The sequence below is a fragment of the Mastomys coucha genome, unplaced genomic scaffold (assembly GCF_008632895.1).
Source record: "Mastomys coucha isolate ucsf_1 unplaced genomic scaffold, UCSF_Mcou_1 pScaffold12, whole genome shotgun sequence".
Lineage (NCBI taxonomy): Eukaryota > Metazoa > Chordata > Mammalia > Rodentia > Muridae > Mastomys > Mastomys coucha.
The window spans coordinates 38,223,990-38,248,616 of NW_022196894.1; the positions used below are offsets into that span (position 1 = coordinate 38,223,990).

General features: G+C 38.2%; 1 protein-coding gene and 1 pseudogene across 2 annotated transcripts in view; one reads left to right on the forward strand and one right to left on the reverse strand.

Annotated features, from left to right (window-relative positions):
• Lsamp (limbic system associated membrane protein) overlaps window positions 1-24,627 on the forward strand; it is a 2,132,018-nt gene that overhangs the window by 345,789 nt on the left and 1,761,602 nt on the right. The gene's annotated exons all lie outside the window — the stretch shown is intronic.
• On the reverse strand, window positions 5,544-6,821 carry LOC116085911 (annotated as a pseudogene).

Here is a 24,627-nt window from a genome sequence, read left to right on the forward strand (position 1 = left end):
GCCGAGGGTGTGAATACACTAGCATAATCTATCTTTGTGGGGAAAATCATCTCTGAGCAGGTTTTTTAACTTCTGTGAGATACGGCCTTAGCACCTGTAAACTCAGCTTTGGCAATGAACCACGGATGCCTATAGAGCTGTACTCCACACCAGAGAAATAAATCAGCTCTCCCTTTTCTGCAGTCGGCTCACATGCCTGAGATATAATATATGGGCTTCTCCTACTCATAGCTCCAGGAGTAGGCGTGGGCAGAGGCCCAGGGTTGAAAGGTGCTAGTCTCAGGCTTGTAAATACACCTTTGAGTTTGAAAGAGCTATCATGTGTACAGCTCACTCCACCCTCCCGTTCTGCAAGCCCAGGCTCATCCTTCAGCTCACAGGCTATTACCACATCATTTCACTCCACCAAGTTCCCTTGACTTGGCATTTTTTTCTGATTGCTTGGCGGTCACAGACTGTACTCTGTCTTTTGCTGATACAGAGACCTGAGAAATGAGGGAATAGGAAATTTACACAGCTCTTCTGGGAACCACAGCCCATTGCTGTCCTTGAACTGAGACCCATTCTTGCTAAACTAGTCAGTCTCTTTCCATTGCTTGGTTGACCTGATTCGCTTACATTCCCAACCATTTCTCAGATTAACTTCCTTTTCTTCTCTAACACTTCTCTCTGGACATGTTTGTGAGCAGAAATTGTCCACCTTGCAAATAGCCTGGAGACTGTACTTAGTTTGTAACTGGGCTCCATCATTCTTGATTGAGGGAAATATAATAATATCTTGAGAGTTGCCCAGAGTGACATGTGTCCAAAAAACAGAATATTTAAAGAAACCCTTCCTTCAAACTCAGCGTCCTGGAAACCTTTCTTAACCTCAATGAGTCACTATAGTTTCCCTGGATAAAGGTCAAAGAGATTCATTCTTCTTTTCACTGCGGTTCGCACTCACAATTTATTGAGTCATCTGAGAAATTGAGAGGAAGTGGAGGTGAATGGTAAAGTCCAGTTTTAAATACAGAATAACTCTGCTTAAACAATGAGATCCTGCTAAACGGCTCCATCATGAACAATTACCCATCCCTGGTCATGAAATCAAAAAACACATCTTTGCTGTAAAAATTCATTTTAAACTTTAAAATCCTTATTTTAGAACACATTTAAAGGTAAATAGATGCTTCAGAGATTACCCTGAGCTTTAGCTCCATTTCCTTGAATAACTTAGTGTATCATTACAAACATTGAAATAGTATTGATACATTATGATTAACTAAAGATTTTAAAACTAATACCTTTCTTTATCATCTTTTGTAATAAACTGACACTTTCATATATTTATATAATGAATTTCAGTCATTTTTACCTCCTATTCCTTTACCTTATTGCCCCCCCCGCACACAAACACCTGAAACTTTCTCAATGATGTGCCCTCCTACTTTCATCTCTTCTTGATGTGTGACAGATTCAGCTTAATTAGAATTACCTGCCCTTTTATGGATGCAAAACTTAATTTAATAAAGCAAGTTTAACTTTCTGTGGCTATACCTGTGAAGAAAGTGGCACACACCCTGCAACAAGCAGTAGCTATTTTAGTTCCTGAATCTCAACCTAGGCTGTATCACCCTGGCTAATCAAGACTACAACAATTTCTCAGACTCCCTCTGCTTCTCATGACTTTGGCAGTTTTGAGTCGTGATCAGATATTTTGTAGAAGGTCCATTAGTTGAAGTGGGTTATTATTTTTCTAATAGAGTGAGGTTATGAATTTTTTGGAAAGATCACCACGGAGACAAAATATTATTGTGATAAATATCATCATGAGTACATATATTAAATATGACTCACTTCTGTCAATATTAACAGTGAGCATTGAAGAAGTGTTTCTCATTGCTCTTCCACTAACATTGTAGATTTGAGGCGAAAGCCACCATATGCAACCTATACTTAAGGAGTGGCAGGTAATCTATTTTCTTGAAATGGAATAATTTACATGAATGATTAGTAATTTTTTTGAACATTAAGTTTATTTATCTCATTAAGTTAATAATTTATGTAGGCAAGTTTGGATTCACAGATGATGGTTTTGTGGTTAAGATGCTCATTAAATACTAATTTATTTGGATGCTCAAGGTGTGCAGCCATAACCATGCATACTCTTTCACTTGTCTCCTGTGTCCCTCTTATACATCCCATCAGTGTGCTCATTAACTCATCCCAAGTTCATTTTGAATATAACCTCCTCTAATCCTAGTGAGTTCTTGCTTGAATGAATCATGGCTTATGACATTGAAGAATAATATTAGGCACCAATAGACAGACAGCACGTCATGGACAAAAATATTTGACTGCCAAACCTGGAAATTCTGTATTAAGATCTACTAGGTGACAAATGGCCATGGTACAAACCACCAAAGAGAAGTATTGGCTTAGAAGAAGAGGAGAAGGAGGTCAAGGTACATAGTACAATCAGCATGATGCACTAACACTAAGACTTAATGTTGTGGAGATAATGATGATAGTGTATTTTATTAAAAATGTGCTACGTGAGTGTATTACAGCAGTGCTTGCTATTGGAAAATGAAGAAAATGGACATGCTCACTTCTTGCACTGCAGTAAATTAAGTATACATAATACAACTTATTTTAATAATAGTATAGAGGTTAAAGATTGTTTGTGTGTGTGTGTGTGTGTGTGTGTGTGTGTGTGTGTGTGTGTGTGTTTACATATACAGTGAAAACCAAAGCTGGAAGTTAACCTTTGGTTACTAAATTCTAGAACTGTAAATCTTAGCCACTTATTGTATGATGAAATTTTGTGGGATGCTTATTCTTCAATTTGAAGTTGACTAAATTTAAATCACTTAGGAATCAGCCCTGTAGGGTGTCCATGCAAATGTTTCCTGAGAGGTTCAGAGGAGGTGTGAAACATCACCCTGAGTGTAAGTAGCCCCAGCCTTTGGGCTGAGATTTAGGGCTGAATAAAAAGGGAGATGTAAACTGTGTTAACCTTGCTTTCTCTCTCTGTCTGACTCCCTCCTTACATAAGGTGACAGAGTGCCTCACATTCTTGACATCATGCCATTTCCTCTAGGGTGGACTGTATCCCATATGTATTAAAATCCCAGGGGGAAAAGCATTGTTTGCTTAAATTATCTTGACAACTATTTATGTTAATAAATAAAATAGTAAAATAGTAAAAGTAACAGACAACATTGGTACCAGCAGTAACCAGATGAAAGCAGAAGTGTGGTTTCCAGGATTTGCTGTAACGTACTGTATGAGTTCCTCTGTACAATGAAGCTGTTAGGCCGAGTGATGGTAAAGGCAGAGTTTCATCACAGAGTCTGGCATGGAATAAATCCTTGGTGAATTCTACCCTTTCCTTTATAGTCTCCATCTTCACTGCCTTCTTTATCTGCTGTTGGACAGCTATGTCCCTGTTTCTTACACTTGAAGCACTTGATAAGAGTTTTCTTCAGTGTCCCTTATCATGGTCTTACACAAGTGGGTAAATTAAGAAGGCAAATAATGCACCCATGGGTGTCTAATGCCATCAAGCAGAACATTTGGCAAGTGAATTTGCTGGGTTTTACTGTGTAATTGTCTTCTCATTGTATGGCAGTGGAAGGAAAGTCAGATAACACATAAGAAAGCCACATCGAAGCGGGGGGTGGGGGGAGCTAGATTTACCTTTAGCTAACGTGACCAGATAGCTTGAAATCATTTGTGAGCTGGCCCAAATCTCTTTTGTCTCTAGTGTCTGCTCTTCTCCTAATTCCCTTTATTTTGACCCTCTGTCCCTACCTGCAGGTGGGTGGTAATGTGAAAGATTACCTGTGTTCCACTTTCTCCTCTCTGAAGCAAAGGGGAAAAACAAAAAAAAAGACCAAAGCCGGGTGAGCAAAATGTGGCAGGAACCATGGTAATCACAATGATTGTCAACTTCATAAACCCTCATGTATTACCCTTATTTTTCTAAATGTTAGACCTGTTATACACAGTCATAATTCATAAATAAAATAAAAACAATTCTCATTTCTACTTTAGTGTTGGAGCAGCCTGAGAGACTTGTTCAGAGAGCATATATTTTTCCTAAGCACATGCAGATGCTGAATTAAAGGAGATTAGAAAGAGAGAAAGAAAGCTATGATAATGAACTGGGGTCTGGCTTTTCCTCTTTCATGAATTAAGCATCTTTGATCCAGAAAAAGAGATCAGAAGATCACTGAGACAGGGGATCCTGTGAGGTCACTCATCTCAATTTGAGTAAGTTTAATGCAAATCAACCCATCCAAGCTCATACAGGCACAGCAGGCCTGGCTGACTAATACATTATTTCCTTAGTAAGGTAAAGACTTTTGGCTTACTGTTTACCACTTGCCAAGTTCCAGCCGGGTGAGAACAAATGAAAAATATAGGGTCCTAAGTATATGAGAATAACTGAGTTTATATTAAAAAAAAGTGTGCCCTAATTTACCATTCCCATTTCCTATTGCTCCATCGTCTAGCTCCTGCCAATTCATTGAGTGTTACTTAAAACTTCTTCTCTCTGTCATTCATTAATGAGGAGGAAGTCGGCCCAATACAATTGGTTTCCTTACAATGTCTAATAGGCCTCAATGGCAGTCATATCAGATTTGCAATCAGAAAACCAAGGTATGAATCAGCAAGAAGAAAGAGAAATAGAACATTTCTAATTAAACTTTTTGTTGTTGTTGTTGCTTTGGGGGCTTGAGATCAAATCCAGGACCCCATCAAGGATACACAATTGGTTTCCCATTGAATTATTTCATCCCTATCCTAGAGAGTTGTTTTTGATACCTTTTTCAACAGAGAATGAAAAGGAGCAAACCAGACACAGAAAATTGCCACATATCTTCCCTTATTTGTGGAAACTGGAGTAGTTGATAGTCTAGAAGTAAAAAGTAGTTACCAGAAACTAGGAAAGATAAGAGTGAGGAGAGATAGAAAGAGGATGATTAATGGGAACCAAATCAGTCAGATGGAAAAAAAAACTATGTTCAAAAGCAAAGTAGGGTAACTACGGTTGACAAAAATAAATACTGTGCATTTTGACATAGCTACAAAATGGCTTTTGAATGTTTCCAGCCCAAATAGGGAAGATTATGTAAATAAGTCTGATGTATTCATCACATACTGCTTACATTATCAAAATATCCAGCTGTAACACTGTAAATGTGTAAATGTCATATTTCAATTAAAAGTTGAGTGGAGCTATAGGAGTGGATCAATGCTAGTTCTCTCTATACCTGTCATGCCTCTCCTTGCTCCCTATGCTATTTGTTTTTAATTGTTTCCTCCAAAAATATCATAAAATAAAAAAGCTGAGAAAAATTCAGAAGATCACCCAAAGTACTCCTCTTTTTTTCTAATAAATGAGAAGTTAACTCTAAAGAGATGGTAAACATTTGTCAAATGACTGCAAAACCTATTATCAGTCATGTTTTCTGGTATCTGTACTTTTTTTTTTACTGGAAATATTTTATTGATGAGACCACCAGAACCAGCTGTACAAAGTGATCCTAGAATCAAGCACCCTACTCGTTGGCAATGTGATCTTTCTTGAGTGGCCCCATGAAGGCTTTCTTCTCCTCCATGGTCTGGAAGTGACCATGGCCAAACTTGGAGGTGGTGTCAATGAACTTCAGGTCAATCTTCTCCAGTGCCTGATGTTTGGTCTGGACCAGCAAGGACTTATGAAGAGTGAGCACTCGCTTCTTGGTTCCCACCACACAGCCTTTGAGCACGATGAAGTCATTGGTCACCTTGCCATAATGGACAAAGCCACCTAGTGGGTTGATGCTCTTATCAGACAGGTCATAGTCAGTAGATGCATTGTTTTTGATCAGTTTACCATCCTTGATGAGGTTGCCTTGACCAGTCTTGTAAATCTTGTTAATCCCTGTTCGGTGATTGTAGCCTTTCTGTCCAGCTTGAGCCACAGAGAAGGCTACACTGGCAGGGTGCCAGGCTCCAATACAGGCAACTTTGTGCAAACCTCGATGGGTCTTTCGGGGCAGTTTCTTTGTTATGCCAGTGACTGGTCACCCCTTTGTACCCTTTGCCTTTTGTCACGCGATGACGTAAATCATCTCATCCTTCCAAACACGTGTTTCACAGGAACTTGCTGCTCCAGCCTCTCTAGGGCCCAGTCTAGCTTCTCAGTCACGATGCCTCCATTCACCTGGATCTTCATCAGGTGTGCCTTTTTCTGGCGCAGAGGAAGCAGACGCATGTGAGTGTGGGCAATTATGCAGATGACCTGGCAGTACTTCTTCATGCTGTTGAAGTCCTTCTGCAGCTGCTTCTTGCCTGTGCCATCCTGCCATTTCTTACAGGACTTGGTGAAAGCCTTCTTCTTAGATTTGTACCAGTTCTTATAGAACTGCCTTTTACACTCATCACTGATATGCTCAGCAAATATAGTCTTGAATATCTGGAGGCCTCGTGGGGTCTCAACATATTCAACAATGCCCACAACCACCATTGGTGGGGTTTCCACAATGGTCACAGTCTCTACAAACTCTTTCTTGTCCATCTTGGATCCTGGACTGTCAACTTACCCGACTAAGTGGGTCATGCCAGCCTTGTACCCTAGAAAGGCTGTGAGGTGAACAGGCTTGGAAGCGTTATCCTTAGGGAAACTCTTCACCTTCCCACGATGTGGGCTGCTGCGCTTTCGAGGCAAGAAGCCCAAGGACCCATGCCTGGGAGCTGAGAATTTCCTGTGAGACATTTCGCCACCACACGTCGCCAATAGAGGGGGTATCTGTACTGTTAAGGACTCTTCTTGACATTGCTTCCTCTTCTTATTTTTATGTTTAATCTTTTTTCTTTCGTCCTAAAACCATCCCTAAGAGCATGCAGAGTTAGCCCTATATTTATTCCTGTTTCTTCTATATTCACAAACTTAACTTATGAGCAGAAACATGGACACACACTGATTTCTGAGACAGTTTGTCTTGATGCTGACTAGTATTCCCCTCCCCTGGGCATTTGTCCAGGAACAGGTGCCTTTCTCTACAAAAGGCTCTATAGGTATGTCTCGAAGGAGGCAGGTGCAGGTCTGACACTGCCCTTCTGCTGCTTCAGGGTTATGATCTATCAGAGACACATCGCTCACCAAGTGAAAGGATGGCAACCAAGAGCTGCCAACATTAACAACACTAGGCCTGGGAGGTGGGCACAGAGAGCATCTGTAACAGCTTAGGGATTCTTAGCTTGATGGATGGGGAAGAGGATAAGAAGAGACACTTGCATTTGTTTACATAAGACTATTGTCCATGAACCTGAGACCCTTAGGTCATGATGAAATGCCTGTCTATTTTCTCAAGTTGAGCATGAACTGAAAGGTGAGACACAGAGGGCCTGAATTTACATCCTTACAGGCTCTTGGGGGACAAATTATTCCTATTTAGTAATCTGTACTTGTGTCATACATTGCACACTAATTTAGACATGCTTAGAATATACATGATGGTTATAGTTATAGATTCATGAATGAAAGTACTGAAAACAGAGCTTACAGTTTATAAGAAGAATAACTCTTTAATGTTAATAAAATATTGTAGGAACATGAAAGGAAAGGGACAGTATAGCATGGCGTGGATGGTTCAGGAGCATACCAAATGAAAACTCATTGAGAATGGATAAAATGTTCAGTGGGGTGTAATACAAAAAGAGCTATATGCAGCAACTTACAGGCTTAAATGCTTCTAGTCCGTTTGTCTTGTTAGATTGGAAATCCTACAAACATCTTATTTTGTAGCATATGGACTTGATTTTAAGTACTTGTAGATAAACACAGCATCCAACCGCTAAACTGAGATGTACTATGTACACTTCAATGAATGAAGTGTATCAGTTACACAAATGTGGTGAGTGTACATTGTAGAATCTGAATTAGGCTAGTAACAGTAAATGAGAGGTTAGGAGGGATATATAAATGGTAGAAGTCTGGACAGGAACAAGTGAGCAAGTGATAATGGATTGACTTGGAAGAAGCCATGACACCATAAAGAAGTATGAAATAATGACACAGATTATCTGTGAAAGAATTCAACTGGCATGCATCTCCCAATTGTCTCAGATGGAATTTTTTGAATACTTGGTGGGTACCCTGGACAACATTAACATAACTTCAAACATGAACGAAAGTCAAGGAGCAAACATAGTTTCAGGCAAAGGATAATTTAGTACCAGAAGTAAATGGATTAGAAAACTGTGAGAAGGACCACTCCAGGGATCAGAAAAGACAGCCAAGCTTAAGAATAAAGAATATATTGAGAGTTTAATCTTTCCAGGAAGCAAGCAGATGACCAACAAGTGATCTTATTTTATACACTTCTTATAAACTAGGAGCAGGAAATGCAGAGGCTTTCAGAGTTGAAGAACTGAGAAGAAAAGGAGGGCTGTGCTCTATTGGAGACAGAATCTCAATCAACATTGCGTCCCATCAAGTTTGTAGTATTATTATTTAATATTACAAATTGATGTATAACAAGAGAACTTACCCACAGTCTGGAGGAGGCTGAGAAAGCCACAATCAACAACCTAACATCTGGTGATTACCTACATGATGGCTTCTATTCATGGTCAACTTGACTGCATTTGGGGTCTTCTGGGAGGCCCACCACTGGTCTGCTTTCACACTTAATGCAGGGAAGGAGAAACAAGGTGTGCATCAGAACATGTCTCTTTCTGTTGGCTGAAAGTAGGCTTAACGTGACCAGTTGCCACACTTGATTTGTCATGATACCCTGAACCTCAATCTATGAGACAAAATATGCATTTTAAAATTGATTCTCTCAGAGATTTTATCTCAACAATGGAACAAAAAGAACACACAAGGCAGCCCCTTTTCTTTGCCTTTCCATAGTGGAAGTGGAAGGAAATGGAATCTACTTACGTAGTGCAGGAAATAGGGGCTGAGTCATATTTTCAGAAACATTTATGTACATCTGTGTGTGTTAGTGGACAAGTATCTATACTTGAATGCAAGCATGATCCACAGAGGTCAGAAGAGACTATTGGATCTCCTGGAACAAGAGTTAAAGGCTGTTGTTATCTCTCAAATTTGGGAGCTGGCAACTGAATTTGGGTCCTCTGCAGGAACAGTATGCACTCTCAACTGTGGAACAATCTTTCCAGCCCTCCAGCACACTCTCATACAACTTAACCAAGAGAGAGTGTGGTTGCTCCCATGATAAAGATGTAATCTATTTGGTGACCTAATGTCATTTTAGAGGCTAATATCCAAGGTATACAAAGAACTCAAGAAGTTAGACTCCAGAGAACCAAATAACCCCATTAAAAAATGGGGTACAGAGCTAAACAAAGAATTCTCAATTGAGGAACTCCGAATGGCTGAGAAGCACCTAAAGAAATGTTTGACATCCTTAGTCATCAGGGAAATGCAAATCAAAACAACCCTTTTCCTTTTTTATTATAGTACTTTATTGAAATACAATATGAATAGAAAATCATAAGTAAGTATGCAGTTGCTCTCTTGCTCTCTTTCCTTCTTACTTTCACTCTGTCCTCTCATTTTTTCCCCTCTTTCTCCTCATTCCTCTCCACACAACTCTCTACATGCTCATGGCAGGCCTCTACTCCTCTTCTCTCTCTCTCTCTCTCTCTCTCTCTCTCTCTCTCTCTCTCTTTCTCTCTCTCCCTCTCTCGCTTTCTTTCTTTCTCTTTCTCTCTCTCTGTCTTTTTCTGTCTCTACTACCCTGAATAAATTCTATTCTATACTAAAAAAAGCATACAGTTTTATGAACTTCTAGAGATTAAAAACATTTATGTAAATAGTACTTGGATCAAAAAAGAGGAAGAAACAACAGGCCTTCCAGGAGCTTCTGTGCCACCTCCCATCATTAGGTTTTGATTTACAGTAACCACTTTCTAACTTCTATCGCTATCATTTACTTCTTTTCCTTTTCTTGAATTTTACATAAAGATTTTCCTAACACTAAAGCTCTGTACATGATCCTTGAGGAAATCATACTTTCATTCCACAGTGCAAGGGCTCAGAGGAAGATTATGTGTAAACATGGAGGTAATAATTACAGATTTGGGATCCAAGAACAGAAAGATAATTGTTTCTTCAGATACCCACACAAACATCTTTCTATTGGAGAGTGAGTTTGGGGCTAGCCTCTTTTTCTCAGATCCCTTTCCACATTTGTTTTCCTTCATGTGAATGATGTGAATGCCATACTACTATTGAGATATATAATAATATATCTCAATATAATATAATATAGTTACCTATTCTTGGAAATTGATATACTGACTACTCTGAAAATATTCACTATTCTTTTGTATTTGCTTTTTTCGGTATGGCCCAGGGATATGAATCTCACAGAACTTGAAATTATATTCTACCTGTAGACTTGGGCTCCACCCTGAATATAGAGACCATTAAGTGTTCTCTGTTTCCTCGCAAAAGGCTCTTGCTTGTCACCATTTATGTTTCTTTTCATGGATCCTCCTGCCTTTCTTTCAAAACTTCTCTTGCCTTTGTGTTTCTTTATCTGTGGCTCTGGAGGTCAAATCCAAGGCCTTGTTCATGCTAGACAAACACACTTTCTTTGAGTTAAATCTCAAGCCCTTAATTTTTCTCCTACAAGCAAAGCTCTGATCTCACATTTGTAACTTCATCTATTAGTGCAAGAACTAGGATATTAATTCAGCGTTTTGTAGCTTTGACATAATAATTTTCATACATGTGTATCCGTGCTCCTCTCAGCTCTGCATTACTAGGAAGGCATAACTAAGATAATCATCCTTAAGAGAGTTTTTCAGTTACTTTTTACGACTGTGATAAAACACTATGACCAAGGGAGTTTATGGAAGACATCATTTATTTTAGATTACAGTTCCAGATGGGGAATCAAAAATGTCACAGAAGTTAGTCTCTGCAACTCCTTCCATGGGTATTTTGTTCCCCCTTTTAAGAAGGAATGAAGTGTCCACATTTTGGTCTTCCTTCTTCTTGAGTTTCTTGTGGTTTATGGATTGTACTATGGAGCAGAGACTGAAAGAAGGACAATCCAGCCTGATATAGCTGTATCCTGAGAGGCTCTGACAGTACCTGACTAATTCAGAAGTAGAGGCTCACAGTCATCCATTGTTCTGAGTACACAGTCCTGAATGAAGGAGCTAGAGAAAGGGCCCAAAGAGCTGAAGGGTTTGCAGCCCCTTAGGACGAACAACAATATGAACTAACTAGTACCCTCAGAGCTCCCAGGGACTAAAACTCCAACCAAAGAGTACACATAGTGGGACTAATTGCTCCAGCAGCATATGTATAGTAGAGGATGGCCAAGAGGGTCATCAATGGGAGGAGAGGACCTTGGCCCTGTGAAGGTTCTGTGCCCCAGTGTAGGGGAATGCCAGGGCCAGGAAGCAGGAGAGTGTGGGGTGGCAAGCTGGGGGAGGGGAGAGGGAGAGGGTACAGGGGTTTGTTCTTGTTGTTTTTTGTTTTTTGGGGTTTTATTGGAGGGGAAACTAGAAAAGGAGATATCGTATGACATGTAAATAAAGAAAATATCTAATAAAATTTAAAAAAATGTCACAGAAGGCATGACAACATGGATCAGAGCAAGAAACTCAATTACCATTTTTTCAACCACACAGAAAGTAGAGACCATGAACTGGAAGTTTTGAAAGGCTCTAAACCCTCAGAGATCACTTTTACTAACATTGTTCCTCCAGTAAGTCTCCAGTTCCTAAAGGTTCCATACCTCCCCAAAAAGCATCACCAGATACCCAGTGTTGATTTTCAGTTATGATTCCGCTGTCAGTTGTTCCTGCTCAGTTTGAGTCCCTGGCAAGAGAGTAGATGACAGCCAGAGCCTGTGGTAGAGAGAAATGTGAACCTTATGATGGCTAGCTAGGAAAAGAGAAGAAAGAAGTGGCTAAGATCTGAGTATCTTCTTCAAAGATCCACCTTCTTCCTGTACTGTAGCAGATTGGGAGATGGTAATATAGAATAGTCAGTGCCTAAGCTAGAGCAAGGAATTGCAGATCCCCTAAGACTGAGCATATCTTCTTCTTGTTTTGCTTCTTAAAAACCCAGCAATTAGGTAGGCTAAGCAATGATATTCATTTTGTAGGCAAAGAATCTGAGAACTCCATGTGACTTATAAAATGTGCAGGTCCTGGAACTCAAGGTCACATTCATTGTTTCCAACTCCTTTTCAGTTCTTAGCTCATGGTCACCTCTCTCTCTCTCTCTCTCTCTCTCTCTCTCTCTCTCTCTCTCTCTCTCTCTCTCTCTGTCTCTGACAAACACACACACACACACACACACACACACGCACAGACACACACACACCACGGGCCTCTCTTTCATCACTGAAGCATGAGAAGATGATGTACTGTGCTTGTTTTCAAGCAAAATTACTAGTTACAGAGTTGAGGCTAAAAGCCTGTCAATCTTCATAACGTATAGTTCATTGCTCATTTATTCTCCACCACACCCTCTCCATGGTTGATGTGAACACAAGTCTTTTTTCCCCTAAATTCCTTGCAAAATGTCTCTTCTCCTCTTCCTCCTCTTCCTTTTTCTCCTCTTCCTCCTCCTCTTTCTCTTCCTTCTCCTCCTGCTTCTACTGCCCCTCTTGCTCCTCCTGCTCCTGCTCCTCCTCCTCCTTCTTCTCCATCTCTTCCTGCTCCTCCTTCTACTCCTGCTCCTCCTCCTCTTCCTCCTCCTGCTCCTCCTCTTCCTCCTCCTTCTTTTTTCTATGTTGAAGTAGTGATGCAGCAAGAGTAGGAGAAGGTTTTTGCTCTGCCCCTTCTGTTTCAGAGTTTTGGCATTCGGTTGGACAAAGTAGGTAGTCCCAACTCTGCTGAGTGTCATTGCAAAGATTGCATAGACTATTCTGCATCTCTATTTCAACATTTCCAAAGCTTTGAGAATGATGTATGCCTTCATAGAGTCTCTGTGAGAATCAAATGAAAATATGTATAGTGAATACATCAGCACTGTCAGATAGAAGAGATTAATATTAGTAAAATGATTTACTTCAGCTTTGTCTCCATATTGGCTCATGAGTTACTTCTCCCATGTGTTTCCTCAAAGTTCGCATTGTGTGGTCTTGAATGTCCTTCTGTTTGGAAGATGGTTTGAATTTGATGGAAAATTACTGTGCTTATCATATGCATACCTGTTAGAACTGAAACACATTTACATACATTAAGAACAATATTGCTTATTAAATGATAATTAGTTAAATCAAGTTTGCTGTGGTCTTGAGGTTTTTTTTTTTTTAATCATTGTTTTCTTTTTTTCTTTTTGCTTGTCCTTATTTGTCTTTTCATTTCCTTTTTAAGTTAGGGCACCTGTGGTGTAGTTCTTCCCCTTCATGCATAGCAGAAGATCTCCAGATGCCATATTCAAGTCAACGACCAAGAGGGAAACACAGAAATTTCACTCAAGTACAAGACTACCATCAATTACTGGCCCTAACAGTGGAAGGAGAAGTGGAAAATTACAGCCAAAGCTGTAGTTTTGGTTTTCAATGTTCAGCTATTCTTGGCTGACTGCAGTTTGCAGTCCCCATTCTCCTGGGGTTAAGCTGACTGGGGACAGGAGAGTCTATCACAATTAGTGCATCCTTAAATGCCAAGTTCACAGTGTTCTGGCTATAGGGCAATGGAGTCTTCACCTACAATTCATCTGTGCACTGTCCTTTGAATCACAGATAGAGCCTAGTAGTAGGATTATTCCAATGAGGTGGCATTTGACCTGATGTGTAGCACCTAGGAAGTGCTATGACAAGCATTATAAGAAATATAGTGTTTATTCTCAGCCAGCTGTAGGAAAATCAGAAAGACCATCATTTGTGTGAGATGCTGCGTGTTTACAAGGATTAATTAGTAGCACATATACTTTAGATATTTTGAGTTTTATGTTGCCTTCCTAGAGAAACAACAGATTTTGCGGTACATGTATAGTGCTTGTATCTGATGGAGAGTTGTGCCAGCAGTCATGAGAGTCAGGAGTCCTTTTGACTATGGCAACTACATTGACATCTTCCTCTTCCTCTTCTATACATTGGCTATGCAACTTTTGCTGGCCTCGGGCACAGGCTTTTCACCTATGAAGTTCAGTGGTCTCAGGAGCACCTGGGAAGCCTCAACACTCTTTGAAACAAGGACAGAAGAACAACACTAAAGTGTTTTATATTTAGATACTGGCTCCTTTTAAAAACATAGTGAGAATTAGTAATCTGCCTTTATGTAAGAAACCCATGTTTTAATCCTGAAGAGGATGGGGGAATATGAAATATCCTGAGATGATAGCATGAAAATGAATTTGAATCTGACTCTTCCCCATTCATGAGGCAGCAGCCTTACAGAGCAAGAAACCTTAGGCCCTGCTGGGGAATAAAAGTCCAATGTGAGAGCTACATAAAGGAACCTAAACAGTTTTGTTTTAGAGTCAAAGAACAATGAAGCCAAAGACATCCAACATGAAAAGTGCTTAAATCTCCCTGTTTTCAGATGAGATAATCAAAACCCAGGGTCTTGGTGTCATTTGGACATTTTAAAACACATTTGCTACTTGCTAAACTAAGGATGGAAATCCTAAAAGCCCTTTCAACACTTCACTTCTAGTTTTTTTTTTCTTATGTGAGCTCCATTTGTTGTGACTCCATAGAGAGAAACGCATGAAAAAACTTCTGGTTGTAGTTTCTTGCCTCTTCAGAGGACTCTGGGCAGAGTGATGTCAGCAGAGATAGACACATGTGCTGAGGAAAGGCATGTGCTGAGGCAAGACCTGTGGAGGACACGTGATGTTTGAAGGAAGTATAAATAGAATGCAATGGAAAGTGACAGAGGCTGAGTTGTCTTGCTGACATAGCTAGCTATGAAATGATCATGGGTCTCAAGTGTTAGCTAGTATTTGCGTCCCTGAGAGAGTCACAGAGAGAACTTTTCCTGGTCCTCTTCCTGGTCCCTCCTGCAGACTGGTGTGGAGGCTAAGACCTGGCTGTCTCTGCTAGATAGTGCATTTTCTGCTGCTGCTTCCTGTTAGCTTTTCCAACTCTACCTAACTGAACTGTTGGTGTATCTATGAAGTGTTTGCAAGTGGATAGAGCTGCCTCTGCCTGGTAACCTGTGAACTGAAATCCCAATTTCCAGAAAATACAGTTGAGAGTTGTTCCCCAAAACTTTCTAAACAGGTCCATTTTTCTTCATATACTTTCTTTCCCACAACCTTTGGTGAGCTAACAGGGAGGTTAAAGCATTTAAGAACTATCATTAAAAATAAGATTTGAAAGAAATTAAACTTATATTCTTCCTTTCTGGAAACTGTCTATGATAAATGTGTCATGAATATACACAAATGTTACTATCCAGTGACTTGCTAGTAATTTTGAAACTCCCAAATCTATAGTTTTAAATGTACTCTGAAATCAGAAAACCACAAGCTTTTCTTTTTCATAACCTCACCCTTAGGTTATTTGATTATGATGGGTTGAGTAAAATGGTAATAATCATGACAAAAATATACTTATAATTCTCCTTATTAGTAATAAATTTAAGGCAGTTAAATCTACTTAAGTCTGTAGAAATTTACAGTTAATTGTCTCTAACATATTTCATAATATCAGAAAATGTGGTTATTTTTGATGCCTGAAGTAGGCTGAGCATGACATCAGTGTTTATAGTCGTTGTTCAATACAAATTTTAAAAATATCAAAGTAACATATTCTTGCATTGTGGAGGCAGCATAGGCATTGTATAATATGTAACAAGCATTAGTCTTTACATTCCTGTTTGGAAAAATGCTGAGAAATGTTAATTTCCAGGTCCATATTTCTTTGTACAATCTGGATACCCATGTTAGTGATTACTATATTCTGAAGTGTGAGTGTGCTGGTATTTTCCATAATGAACCCATATGTAAATAAATAAATAAATAATCCATAAATAACTAAGTGGTTTAGCCACAATTAAACTAAAAGAGAAAAACAATAAAAATGGATAAAATCTTGTGTAAAGTTTATAGTGAATGATAAAATCACAAACTCTAAACAAGTAAGTTGAGAAGGAGAACATGACTTCCAACATTATACTGAAAAAAATATAAATGCTCTGATGGAAGCTACTACATGTTATTGTGTTGAAGAAAACATCTGAGTAGCCTCATATGTTGGTCAAAGCCCTTACATGTTGTAATTAAAGCTGTGATAGCACCTACAATTTGTACGATGTGAGAATAATCAATGGTCCTTGTTCCCTTCATCTGCCCCACATCTTGTTTCCTTGGCAACAGGTACAATCTGATTTTATGAATTCCAGAATTAAGCTCACAGTTTATTTCATAGGTATGTTTTTTAGATGAGTCAATATTTGAAAAGAAGAAAAGGAAACCTAAAAACAACTTCAAAACCCCCTGATGAGTACACCATAGGCTGGCATGCCTCACACAGAGGGCCTATGTAAGGAGGTACAATGTGCCTACTGATGTCCTGCCTCTGGATGTCTTCTCATTGGCCATCACTCTTTCTACTTCAGAATCTAAGCCTTTGCAATGGGATTTGGGGATTTATATGGGTGACTCAGAAGATAAGAGGGGATGACAGTAGAAACCAACAGGGTTAGATAATGGAAGAGACCTCACAAATATACAAAATGACGGAGAAGACTAGAAAAGAAAGAGGCAACATGGCAGAAAAAAGAGGAAGTAAATTCATGCCAACTTATCACAAACTATAAAAAGAGATGACTGTCTTAATACCATATCCATAATAATGTAAATTCTGTTCTTTGAGCACATGAATAAATGCAAAAAAGAATTGTAAAAATCTGAACTATCCCATGCACTACTAGATGCCCAAGCATATACTAATAGTTTACATGAGAAAGGTATCTTGAGCTTGGAATATATCTATTTATCAGGAAAATGGCAAGTACTTTAAATTAATTTAAAGAATATGAAGTCAAATTTCTGGAACATCTAAGAATTATTTATGTCAGTTTAATAACAAGTAACCCACACATGTTTTATAATCTAATATATCATTATTCTTTATACTCCAGTTATCAGTTTTTGAAGAGAAAATATAATTATCTAAGCAAGAGTAGGTGTGCAAGACATGTCACACAGAAAGGAATTTCAGATTATAACAACCTAAGGGGCAACATTAGTTAATATGGTTTGTAAGTATTTTCTGTGTAGACAATCATGTTTATACTGCTAGTGTTAGGAAATAATAAATTATATTCTGGATATGTTTTATATACCTTCAGCTCCTTTTATAGAATTATGTTTTGATCTTTTTTTTTTAATTAGGTGTTTTCTTTACTTAAAATATCTCCTTTCCCTCGAAGAGAAAAAATAAAAATAAAATAAAATAAAATAAAATAAAATAAGAAAAAAAAACCCAAAACTAAAACAATCCCCTGTTCCCTCTCGCCTTCCCCTGCTCACCACCCAACCCTTTCCCACTTCCTGGCCCTGGCACTCTCCTACACTGGGGCATAGAACCTTCACAGGGCCAAGGTCCTCTTCCCATTGATGACCAACTTCGCCATCCTCTACTATACACATGTTGCTGGAGCCATGAGTCCCCCCGATATGTACTCTTTGGTTGGAGTTTTAATCCTTAGGAGCTCTGAGGGTACTAGTTAGTTCATATTGTTGTTTGTTCTAAGGGGCTGCAAACCCTTCAGTTCCTTGGGTCCTTTCTCTAGCTCCTACTTTGGGGACCCTGTATTCAGTCCAATGGATGACTGTGAGCCTCTACTTCTGAATTAGTCAGATACTGTCAGAGCCTCTCCAGAGACAGCTATATCAGGCTCCTGTCAGCCAGCACTTGCTGATATCCACAATAGTGTCTGGATTTGATGATTGAATATGTGAAGGATTCCCAGGTGGAACAGTCTCTCGATTATCCCTCCTTCAGTCTCTGCTCCATAGTTTGTCTCTAAAAATCCTTGCATGGGTGTTTTGATCTTAGATAATCCTGAAAATATTTGTCCATGTAATATAAAGCATAAGTCTGTAATGGTGAGTCATGCTAACAAGTTTCTCAATCCATATTAATACAAAAGGATTAAATCTAGAAACAGATTTGATTCCATATGTATGTACTTGTGGCCAGGTAGAGCTCTATTTGTAGGACTTGCATAATACTCCTGGGTGAAGTGCTTTGCAAGCTTCTAGATCTTCTAGATCTGATTTCAGAACAGACTCTAAAATATTGGGGAAAAAAGAGACAGTTCAGAGAAAAAAATTCAAAGAACTTAGGACTCGTCAATCTAGTCACTGATGGTTCAACACTGTTTTTTGTAAACATGATAATGTCATTGCCAATATCCAGGTTTGGTTCCCTAATCACTCTATGGTATAGTTCCATAAGTATCCATATTTTGCAAAGACAGAGGATGAATTCAATAACTGATGTCACTGTAGCAAATTGTCCTTGAGAGTAGAGGACAGTCTACCATTTCTAAGAGGCAGACTGTAGCAGCCATATTTTGACTGCTTTGATAGATGCCTGCCAGATTTTGTTCACCACTCTGCGAAATTTCCTCATCACTGTTCTTTGTCTAATCAAAGTTATGGCAGCTTAGCAAACTCTCTGCACCTTCAAGGTGCTTCCATTCAAAAATTATGTCCTGAGTATTATCTGCTAAGTCATAGATAATGTTTTCAAATCATTTTAAGCATCAACAGCCATTTTATCCAGCTCTTTAGTTTATCTTTTATGCCTTACAAAGTTTGCATTGCCTTCCAGTCATGAGATTTTTTTTTTCAATCTAACAACACTTAGCACTTAGGAGCTCTGCTGTGATAGCCAGCTGGATCCCATTCTGTTTGCTATTTTAGTACAATGTCAATGGGTGGGTCACACCAATGGTTAAAAAGGAAAAGTCAAACTGCAATGTGCAATGAAGAGTATTTCTTTTTATCCTTTAAAAATAAAATAAAACTTTCTTTTATCTTGAATATATAGAGGACATAGAAACTCACTTTGAAAAAGTAGAGTATGGAAAAAATAGTACGTTGGTAATGGAGAAATCCAGTAACCTCTGCTTTTTCTAGGTTATCAAGATGAACACTAGTAATTCATGTTGATACCATATATTCCTGATACAATATGATAAAGGAGACATGATAGATGCCCACCATTTGGTTTCTCAGCTTTTATGCTCAGAATAATTATGGGAAATTTATTACAGGAACACTCAATTTGAGGATATTCTACAAAAACTCTTAACTAGTAGTCATTGCAAGTGTCAAGATCATGAAAAAACTTAAAGGAAATCTGACAAATTATCACAGAGACTAATGTAGTGGCAGAAGAAAACACAGTTCAGCTAGATCTTTGAAGAGGTTTTTCAAAAAGTACATAGTAGCAAAACTAATGAGATCTGACTGACAAATTCCTTTTTAGCCAGTTAGAGGTATGCTCCTCAGTGGCTGTTTATTAAGGCTGCCCCTTTGTTGACTCAGCTATGTGTGTAGAAGAACTCTGATTATGACACATCAGTTTGTGTACATTGTGAAACAACTTATTCAGATTACATACATCTGTATTAGTACCCATGGTTTTCCATGTGTCTTACAGTAAATAGATCAAACACACATTTATTGTTCCATAGATTTATCATTGAAGCCTGAATGAAGGTGTCATCAAGTTTTTCCTTTTTTGGACCATAAGAGGAGGGTCTTATTTAGCGTCTACGCTTGCATTTTGCATGACCAGCTTCTCTCAATATACATTCATGTGGCCTTGGCTCTATGCCAGTGTATTTTTCCATTCAACAGCCATCCTAAATCAGGCCTTGGGTTAATGATCTCTATTAGACTCATTCATCTTCAAGGACATTGCATCCATACGAAGTTATCTTTGAGTAGTAGAGTTAGTTTTACAACACATTTTTTTTATGAAAAAATTATTACATTTAGTGTTTGTGTGTATATATGAATGCATATACATGCCTGGACACTCTGTGTGCACACATACAGGCATGTATTGCATGTGAACATGCCCAGGTATGATAGCAGGTGATTGGAGGCCCTATGTGGTTACTTAATGTCAAAAATAGGTTATTAGGCAAGCAACTTTAATCACTGAATCTACTCCAAGGTCTGCAACATATCTTCTTTAGCTCATTTTATCATACCTTATCAAATACAAGGCCAAACTCCTTACGTTTTATCTACTGAAGGTTGCTCAAATCATGTACTTCTCTTCCTTTGTACCATCACCACCACCACTCACTCATCCAGACTGTGATCCTTGCTCATCTAAGGCAATGACAAAATGCCCTTATTTCCAATTGTAATTTTGTTCTGCTCAACTAAATTCCATGTTATGATGATAAATGTTATCAAACAATGAAAACCACCTATGCTTGAGTACCTTTCAGAGCCTTCCATGTTTCTGGAAATAAATCACTAAATCTTTTTTTATAGCCCGGAGTCCTGTGTTTACTGTCAACATATTAGTTAAACCAGAAACAGTTTTCTAAATCATTCTGTTAAAGCTAACATCACCAACTTCTGTCCATGGTAGAAAACAGGACTTCTTCCTATCATGGCATTTTCCTGGGCCCTGCTCTGTCTATGTAACTGTTCAGCCTTGATAACACCTCTGTCCTCCACCTTCAATCTCAGTTCAGGCATCAAGAATGCTTCCTCTCCGTCCCTGAAATGAAACTGATCCTCTATTATGTGCTATCTGTATACTTCAAATTCTTAAGTGTCTGCCACATTTTGAAAAATATATATATACACATACACATATACACACACACATGCACATGCATATACATGCAAACACATACATACACATACATATATGTACATATATTTACACACACACACACACACACACACATATATATATATATATATATATTTGTATATATATATATATATATATATAATTTGGTTTCTATCACTGAACCCAAGATATGACATAGAAAGTGGATTATTTTTACTTCTTGTCTTAAGCTCATCCCTGTCACAATGCATCCCACACTTAATTCTTAATACATATATGGATTTAATTTCTATTATACATTTTGATGTCTTTTCCTCATCTATTATAATGTTAGTTGCTATATTTACTATTAATACTTACTTACTTTGGAGTTAAAGAGTTAAATCCATGCATGTCATGTCAGCCACAAATAATTGGTTTTTAGTGATTTACCAACCTGGTTACAAGAAAAATTAAAATTGATTATGTTAGTATAAATAATAAATTAAAATGTAACTATTCCCATACTGAATTAACTATCTAATAAATTTATTATATCATCACTTACAAGTATCTATGGATGTAGGATATCTATATCTATCTATCTATCTATCCACCTATCTTTGTATCATCTATTTTATATTTATATCTATCTCTATATCTCTATCTCTATATCCGTGTGTGTGCACGTGTGCATGTGTGTGTGTTGGAATTTTTTTAAGGTTCTGCTACTGAATATTGACATACTTTCCACCGATGCATCAGAAGTGGCTATGTGGATTGAGCTTTTCTTTCATATCATGAATAGGGATCTCCACATGTTGAGAACATGCTTTAATATCATACCATTATGCCTTCTCAGGCTTAGTGGTACATCATTAAACCTTCATATTCTGATTGGATAGCCAAGCACAGGTACTCTCTGCTCAGCTCTTTATCACTCATGTCTCTCCAAAGCAATTGTAGCTCACTTCCAGACAGCATAGAAGACAAAAGTATCCTGGAATTTTCATTTGTTTAGTATGTTGGGGTTTGATTACAGCAATTATACACAGTGGTGTTATGTTTTTATGTGTACAAGATAGAGGGAGGGAGAAACAGGGTTTCCCATGGAAGAAAAATTTCCTCAGATTAAAATTTAATGCGCCATAATGGGATTTTCAGCACAAATAAATGCCCTTAACACTTAATGTATAAATTTTAAAACTATGTAATGAGCACTTACAGTGTGCATGTTAATTCTGAGATATATAATTCTGTGGGTGGACACAGACTTTGCTTTCATGGGGCTAATGTTCTTGTTCCTAATGCAATAGGATCACTAAGAGTTATTTTTGAACAATTCAGAGTCGTTAATGTGGTTCCCTAAAATTTTATGTCTCTAGGTAAGTGGAAGACATTTGCACCTCTACCTAGAAACCCAGTTTTCTAGAAGGACATGAGCCTTACAGACAGAAGCATGGAAATTCAAGTGTGGTTAAACCAGTGTAACCACAGTCTTCGTACCTGTGATAGAACAGAATAGGAGAATTGAAATTGCTCCCTGTCATGACTCTCACAAAGTCCGAACAACACTGTACCCACTTTGGACATATGAAAGTCTGAGTCTATAACTGTTCTGGAAGACACTGAATCTTGAGGCTGCCATCTTATCAAAATCTGAAAAAGGATTTGTCCTAATGGCTACATTACCAACTTAAGAAAGGGCCAGATGGGAAATTAGGGTTAAAGAAAACATAGCCAATCAACACCCAAAATATCAGGGTTGCATTCTTGTGTATGGTAAAATCTATTTTCAAACTCACTTACCTACATGTCTCCCCAATGAGTACTCCTCTCACCCCATTACAATTTTCTATACAATTCTATGGTCCAGTGTTAAATAGGATTCAATACTGCCCCAAACAAGTAATACTCACTTTGTAATAAAGACAGAATTAAGTCAGGTTCCAGCCTTTGTCTAAGGTTTAGTTTCATGCACATTACATCACTGAGAGCTGGCAGGAGTGACATAACCCTGCCTGCTCTGTACTCAACACTCAGAACTCAGTGCTCAGTACTCATCACTCAACACTCAGTACTTAGCACTCAACACTCAGCACTTTCCTTTCTCCCATTGTTCTCTGACATTCTGCCACATCTACCCTCTGCCTTATTAAGGACATTTCCTGGATTAAGACCAATCAAATGAATTCTTATTTGCAAATGTTAAAGATGCAAATATTTGGTAATCTTTTCTATCCTGTCAAAATATTTTCTTGTATGTTGTACTTGATTTTTTTAAGAGACTATTTTTGTAGCAGTTGTATATTTGCAACAAATTGCAATCCACCTCCTGCTTGCACACACACATATATCACCTCTCCTATCTGACAGCATAATTCACTTAAATGGTGTCTGTATTATGCTTGGCTATCCTAAATTGACACATTATTGCTACTCAAAGCTCATCATATACATAAGAGTATTTTCTTGGTGCTGGATAATATGAGTTTACACAAATTATCAATAAATGCAGAATAGCCACAACTACAGTGGGAGATTATATATATATATATAATCTATAATCTATAATAATATATAGAATAATATATATAATCTATAATATATATATATAGTGTATTTTCAGTTCTCTAAATGTATTTGTATTCTGTCTGTCTAACTTTTTCTGCTCTTCAGAAGGCATTGGAATCAAGTGCCTATCTTTATCATCTCTACTTTTGACTTTTTTTCCTCAATATCACATGGTTGAAATATGCTCTTGTGTCTTTGTTTCTACTTTCGGAACAGCTTTTTCTATGTATTAGCACATATTTAAGCACATCTATGGCTATTTCTGATTGTATTTTTACAGTGCTGAAAAATATTCTAGTCTCTCTCTCTATCTATCTACATACTCTTTTACCTACAGGGAATAGTTGGAGGGTCATCATTGATTCCAAGCTTGGAAAATTAATAAACTAATCTTCTGTGAATGTTTACATTCAGGATTTCATAAGAGCCAATCTTTCAACTTCTTTGAGTAAATGATTAGGATGAGTTATTGGGGGGTTGTGAAATGGGAAGATCATATATAGTTCAGTCAGAAACAGCCAACTGTCCTCTCATGACACCTTGCAGTTTTGCCCTCCTATGAGCAGTGAGAGAATTCCCATTGTACCTCAGTCCTCAAAATTTGTTGTTGGTGGTGTCTTAGCTTTTAACTTTTAATGTAGAATGCAGTGTACATATTTTAATTTCATTTATCCAAGAAAAACACATAGCATTGAGGAGTGACACAATTTGGTCTATTTTTTTTTCTACTAAGGTCTGTGCTCTCTTACCAATTTTTGTGTGTGTTTTTCAACTTATGGAAGTTAGGGAAACATTTTATGGCATTGTCTTTTACAAATCTTCTCATCTCTGGTTGCTCTTTTTTTTTCTTTCTATTTTGGTTTTTCGAGACAGGGTTTCTCTGTGTAGCCCTGGCTGTCCTGGAACTCACTCTGTAGACCAGGCTGGCCTCAAATTCAGAAATCTGCCTGCCTCTGTCTCCCAAGTGCTGGGATTAAAGGCGTGCACCACCACTGCCCAGCCTTTGCTCTTTTTATTCCCTTGATTGTGCTTGATTTTTTTGTTTGTTTTTCACTTGAAGCTGACAGGTGTCCTCATGCTCTTGTTTTGGCTCTTGGCACATGGCCCGACCCTTAAACATCCATTGCTAGTCTTCTTGGAATACGTCCAGTGAATAAGTCTGTAACTGTTTTGTATGGTTCAAATTTATTTTACCTTTACCTTAACCTCATATTACATGATGAGCTGGAGAGGAAACACTTTAGAACTTACAAAAGTACACACACACACACACACACACACACACACACACACACACACACGCACA